This window comes from Leiobunum rupestre, chromosome 10 (genome assembly GCF_980474605.1).
Source record: "Leiobunum rupestre chromosome 10, qqLeiRupe1.1.hap1, whole genome shotgun sequence".
NCBI lineage: Eukaryota > Metazoa > Arthropoda > Arachnida > Opiliones > Sclerosomatidae > Leiobunum > Leiobunum rupestre.
In genome coordinates, this window is record NC_143393.1 from 148,850 (window position 1) to 155,854 (window position 7,005).

Genomic DNA, 7,005 nt, shown 5'->3' on the forward strand with positions numbered 1-7,005 from the left:
TACCACGCTCATTAATATTCACCCTTTTTAAAACACTTGCTTACCTACTCTAGTTGATTGACAGGTCATTAATTAACACCTGTTAATCTCATTAATTATTCAGATCACGCGCGCGTGACACGCGCCCGAGGGGGGGCGGAATCGCGATTCCCCGCTTCATTCCCCCCCGTCACGCAGCTGTGGACGCGTGGGGGAAAGCACGCTGCGCCCCCCGCGCTTGGCTAGGAATACGGGGGTAAACTACTCGTGTATACAGGGTGTTTCAGTAAAATTTCCTACTACCCCTTTAAAACCGGTTTCCTATCTGGGTTCTTATGTTCGTTGAAAGCTTACATTTACGCGTTTTTAGGCCAAACTTTAACGCTCTCGAGCGCTTTTCCTATTCCTCGCAGAGGATCGTGACAAAGACAGTCAAACATCTTTACTCAACCCCTATAACACCTCAAATTTATTGCACTGACCTCTAAAACACCCTGTATAACTTTAATCAACGGTAATATAGATTCGTGCAAACGTAATGATTTTCAGAGTTGTTAAATAACTTATATAATGTCGTTAAAATAATAAATGAAATTTTACAACTCTACCATGTCGGTATCCGATCGAAGAACGCAAACAACCCAGACGACGTTGCTTGCGACGTTATTTAACGTGATTATATAAAGTTTAAATTGTTTTTATTAGACGGCGTGGATAAGCGGGTTCCACTGTTAGTCTCATGTCTATTTTTAAGAGAAAAACATCACCGCATCAATAGCGTCGGAAGGCGCCAGTTGTAGGGAACCAATAAAATTATTTTTAGGGGAAGGAGCGTATACTGTTCGAGCGTGAGGGGTATTGGGAGCGATGCTAAACATACTAATTCTCGCGAGGGTCGGAAAATATCCGCACGATTTTCAAGTAGCTCCTCCCCTCATGAGAGTAGATCCGACCTATCGATATTTATCATTTTTCTAGCCGAATTTCCAGAACCATCCGCTTGTTACTAGAGCGGAAAAATTGTGAAATATGAAAGATTCTGTAACCCTAAAATAGAGCACGTCCCGAAACTAATCCATAGGATAGGCAGCTTTTTACATCGATTCGAAAACAGGGTTGGCATACATTTTCGATATGAATTAAATAAATGAGAAGTAAAAATACATGGCAACTTTCAACACTTACAAGCTTTCCGAAAACCACCGATTTGGGGAAATAAAAATGAAGAAGATGCTTCTAAACAACGGACGTTAAGGAGCATTTTCCAAATTCTTTAAGAAGATCGTGACAGACCACTGTGGTGTCGAAGAAATTACGAATCTTGAACGGTGAGCGAAATAACCGTACGGAGGTCGTCCAACAGCAACTATGCGCGAGGTTCTCCGAGTGTCTCGCCGTCGTCTCTTCCTGGTACACTTCAATGTCCTCTTGGCATTAATGAACGAAATATTTTCGGGACGCGAGAGACACTCGATGACGGTGACGACCACCGACAAACTCACGCCGACTAAGCAAATGTTAATCAAAAATTTTAAGTTTTCCAATTCGAAAGGTTCCTCTTCGGAATCAGTGTTTCCATTGGGCCGGGATTTGTCGTAGATGAAACACGACTCCGCTCGGGACGATTTCATCTTGACACGATGCGTAAAGATACCACTCTCGAAATACTGTTCTGATCTAAAGTATCAGTAATGAGACAATGAAACCAGAATGTAAATATTTAAACCTAGAATAAAAGTGTATATTAAACCCCTTGCACCTATGCCCAGCCATCATGTTGAACAGAGCCGCTTTTAACAAAATTTACCATAAACATAAAAATTGGTACTCTTAAGTTAAGAATAGCTACAAATGCGAAATCGTTGTAAAATAAATGTATTATTTCAAAGCAGAAGTGGCATCTGCCGTTGTGTATTAAGAGTCGTACTAGCTGTAACTCCGGTCTAACAGAATGGCGTCGGTTCGAATCCCGGAGTCGCACTGAACGCTAGATTTGAACCACGACCATCCTTCAAAGCAACACTGCCACTCTTGAAACACTGAGCCTATCTGTCTATTCGTAATTGTACAATAAGCACTTCAGTTTAGTCCGATTCACATATTCACTGACAAGTAGCAGTTATTTTTATCATTTAAAGTGTTTAAATTTTCTATTAGCCGTTGCTTGTCCATGAAATATGCGGTCGATGGCAAATTATCGGACAAATTTACTCGACATTTCCAAAGACTAGTAACAGCTCGCGTAGTTTCCTCCGACGCTAGCCCCGTTATGATTTGTACTGTCTTTAGCGTAACAGATTGTTAGTGTTCAGATAAAAGTAAATGTAATTCTTTTTCTTATTACGTTGCTCATGTCATTAATCAGTCATCATGAAAATAAGCTATAATGTTTTAATTATTTTATTTCTTGGTTTCCTGATATAGATGGTGTCAAATCCAATTGAACCGAGAATGTGTAGGTGATTAAATATATTCTTACCAAAATCAAAGCTGATATTTTTAACCTTAAAAAAAGTAATTTTTAAGCTACCACAGTTCCATATTCATCCTTATTTCAACTTAAGTTCATGCTTTATTTTGACCTCAAAGAAGGCTTTTTTACAATTTTGTAAAATGTAGTTATGAGCAAGTTTTAAAAATGCACTAACAAAACTGTTTTAATTCCATACTCATCTTTATAACCGATCTAATTAAAACGCGCGATAGCCTGATTCAAGACTCAAAATCGCAGACTAATGAAGTAACTGATTTCTCAGCCAAACAAGGAGTTTAATAATTTTTAATCAAGAGACTTGGTTGAGTCTTTATTTGCTAGAACCATCAGTTTGAGTTTAAGACTTATAGCTGCATTATAAATACATAAATAAATTTTTTATTGTCTTAATCTAAAATGATGATAAGAGATTTGTTTTTATCTCCCTTGCAATAGAATTAATCTGAGTTACATAAGTCTCGTCTAATCTGAAAATAGGATTTGATTAAGTCTGATTTTAACTTCAATTATTCGTAGATACTTACTTTCAAAAGGTAATACGAAATTTATTTTTCACTAAAATTAGTTTTTGAGAACCAGATTATAAATTTCAGCGCGAGACTCTCACAGTACACATTTAGGGCCATTCCCTGTGCTCGAATTGTGTGTGTTATAGGAGAGGTTCTGTTATGACTCAAACGAATAAAACTAGCATGCTCTATATGTGAACTGTAAATTGCAATTTATAATTAAAATATCAGTTATTGCATGGTGACCGATTTTCTTAACGCGTCTTTTACGCTCTAGCGTTTGTTGAATATTATGTACCAGAGATTTTTTCAGCTAGAAATTCCGACATAGAACTTCCCATGTGAATTTCAAAGGCCGTATAATAATAAAAAAAGAACAAATTTGAATGTTAAACCAATTTCGCTTCATCATTTTAGATTGAGACTGGAACTTAGAAGATGAATCCCTACTACAACTATTGGGTCGAACGAGTATATATGAGTAAGAATGTATTTATCAATACATAGGGTGAGTCAATTTAATCGGTGTGGTACCAGAATGTAGAGTGGGGAAGTGGTTGGCACTCTTGCCTCTCAGCAAAAGGAGCCGGGATCGAGCCGAGCTTGTGGCAAAGGGTTGAGTTTGCAAGAAATTAGGTTTCTCCTTTCTACAAGAACTTGTTGAGGTAAAAGGTAATATTAAGGGTAGGGATCGGACGGTTCGCGTGGTATGCACTATGCAGAGCTTTCCACCACCGATCTACGCATTCTAACCCTGCCTTGGCTATTGGCTTTGCTAGTTGCCTTTGGTGGTGCTTTGGGTATTATATGTGCTGATTGTGATTATTGTTATTATTATTTATCCTGCCATCTTCTGACGGGATGATGCGATTTTAACAACACCTATGATGTTTTCTTCACCCCCCCCTCCCGTAAAGAGGGCAATCTAAACCCCGGTATCCACGGATTAAAGTAATTATCCATAAGTTTATTAAAATCCATTATTTTGGTGATCAAAAGAACACTGCGCTAAAAACCTTTCCCAGGTGGGTCCTGATACAGCCATCAGTGCCGGTGAGAGTAAAAGATTCATCCTTAATTGTCCTCCATCCATTCTTAAATATAACTCCTTTTTGGATAAAGGCTAAGCTCCATTTTTAAACCGAATCGAAGACACATTTTATTTTAATTAAATCTCATAACCGTCCGGGCTGCGAACGCTTTCGTAGTTTCGGGGCAAAGAGTTAACACCACGTTCGCAGTTTTTGGGATTTCGTTAAACGTTTTCTAAAACACTTTTATTTCCCAAACCACGTACCTCTTATTTTTGGTTGTTTGTGTACACAGTTATGCGTGTGTATTGTGCCGTGTGGTTTCTCGTATCATGTTGGTGTATGAATTGTGTGTTTGTATTTGGTATGTACTGGGTAACTACTCTCCAACTTCTACTGGTTATTGACTTTTGGGACGAACCGAGTGCTGGTGGTTACGGAAATCGTCTCAACGACCAAATGGCAGGGTTTCCTTCAAATGTTTACGGTATACGTCTTATGGTCATTTTGCGATGGTAACAAGCGGGTTTCGAACCCGAGCCTTCCTGCATGACAGGTGAGCGTTCTACCACAGAACCATCGATAAATGTTACGCTTCACTGAAAATTAGAAACTCAGCTTAAGCGGAAGAGTATATTAATAAAAACTTAAATTTATTTAAGTATGAAATTATAAAGGTCCAATCTTGTTTTATTATCGGCTTTAAATGTGTGATAGATTTTCATTAATGTGGTAACGTTGGTTTAACTTATATTGAGATACCCGTTGTTGTTTAGCCTTCACTTTTCAGTTAAAGGTTTTTTCTGTGCGTTATAAGCTGGGAATTGTAAACGGTAAGGTTTTTTTTTCTATTACAATTTTCATTACCGTGGGTATATGGATTGTTTTTTTTTTCTGGATTTCTTAGTAATTGAATGACCTTGTTGTCTGATTGGGTTATTATTATAAATTTTTCTATTGCTTATTTCTGCTATTACAATTTAATTACCGTGTGTATATGGATTGACTTTTTACGGATTTCTAAGTATTTGAATTACCTTATTGCTTGGTTGGGTTATTATTATATATTTTCATATTTGTTATTTTTGTTCTTTATTTCGTTACTCGAAAGTGTTGATTATGTGAGAGGGATAATTCATGTCAACGATTTGTCAATTTGCATTCATTTTTTCCGGCTTCGTTGGGTGGTCTTGGTGAGGCCACGCAGTCTTAATTAGTGCTTTCACTTATAGCTTGTGTTTCTTTAACTTTTGTTTTCCGTATATATTTGATTGTGTAAGAGTTATAATACAATGGGTTGTTTTTGTCTTAAAATAGTTTATCGCACGTATATATTTTACATTTCGTGAACGTTCTTTTAATTTTTAATTATGAATTTTCTATTTCTCATATTTGTTGCTTTGTTCATTTAATTACGATTTTTGGTTCAAAGTTGGTTATTGTTCTATTGATATTTTAAAATTGTTTAAGGCAGTAACATTTATAATATTTATTTGAAATATAATATAAAATATAAGAAAGTAGGGAAAGAAACGGGACTACGTTTTTAGGCTGTTGCTCTGAATACGTTCAAGGGCAAACTCTCCCGAGGAGAGGTATATTTTAGCTTGCCAACTTGTTACACTTGAGTTAAACGGAATTGTAGTTGAAAATATCAACCATATTAAAGAGCTAGTAAAGTCTTATTTAGCGTAAAGTTAACTCCTTAAAAGCTGTATTTTTAATATTTTAAATTCTATTTTGAAGTTCAATCTATATATTTTTACAATGCAATTTTTATTTCATCTAGGTTACTTATGCTGTTTTGTAACGAATCAGTAACTTTTCTTTGGAAAATTTAAATTTTTTAATTTTTGGTAGAGAAAATTCTATTACTAACCTTTAATACGACTAAATTGCACTTTGAATGATAGCGCCGAAACTTTTCAAATTCAAATATTACGAATGTGAGTGCCACCTTTAAGTTAAACCCATAAATTAAAACGGATAAAGGTAAACAAACTAGCCAACTAGCATCCTTATCTATTTACCCGCAATAGTGCGGATATTTGTTTTCTATATAAACCCACGGTAGCCACCCTAAAACATCTAAGATTTATTTTAACTGAACTGAAGTAAAGTTAGGTAAACGCTTCGGAACTGGCGGATGGTGTATAGTGCCGGTCTAGGTGAATATTAACTTAGGGAATAGGTTATGAATCCGACGGGAAGAAGTAGTCAACCGTTTAATGTAGTCGGTGAACTTCACTGATTGTTGTGGTGTGGCAATAGTGCGTGGGTGTAATTGTGCGCGTAGAAGCCAAGCAATTGGAAGAAGGACTTGGGCTGTGGTCGTAAATATTTTAGAACATTTATTATGTGGTCTAATTATTGTTTATTCTTTTGAGTATGAAAGTGCATTATTTTGTCTTGTGTCTGGCCCATTTGAATACCGCTGCCCATGATCTCACTGGTACAACTCAATAGCTCTCTTGTGATCGGAAACTATCCACGCGGTAGTTATATTATATTTTCTAAGGCATCCTTTAGTAACTGTTCATGATAAGAGCTGGTTAAGTATGATATCATACCGGTATTAAATATTTTATGGCCACTCAGATTTCAACTTAATCATATTTAATTCTTGTTTCAATAGTCAACCAGAATCTTACATTAGTAATATAAAATACATTGCGTGGACCAATCAGTTCCAGCATGTTTTTCCGTAATTTAAGTTAAGCCTGGTCTGCGTCTACCCGTACCAGCTTGGTTCTAACATGTACCTTTCCTTTTGCCCCTCTGAACATATGAACTTAAAGACATTTTGAATTGCAGTGTATTCAGGGGCGTAGGAAGGTCTTTATTTCAGGGGGGGGGGGCAAACCGATAAAACTCCAAGTCTTCCCCCAGTGTTGAAAAAAAGGCTATTTTTTTTCAAAGAGAAGAACCCTCCAGATATATATTTTTTTGTTATTGTTTCTCTTTTTGGGTGAGTAATTCTACGGGGGATCAA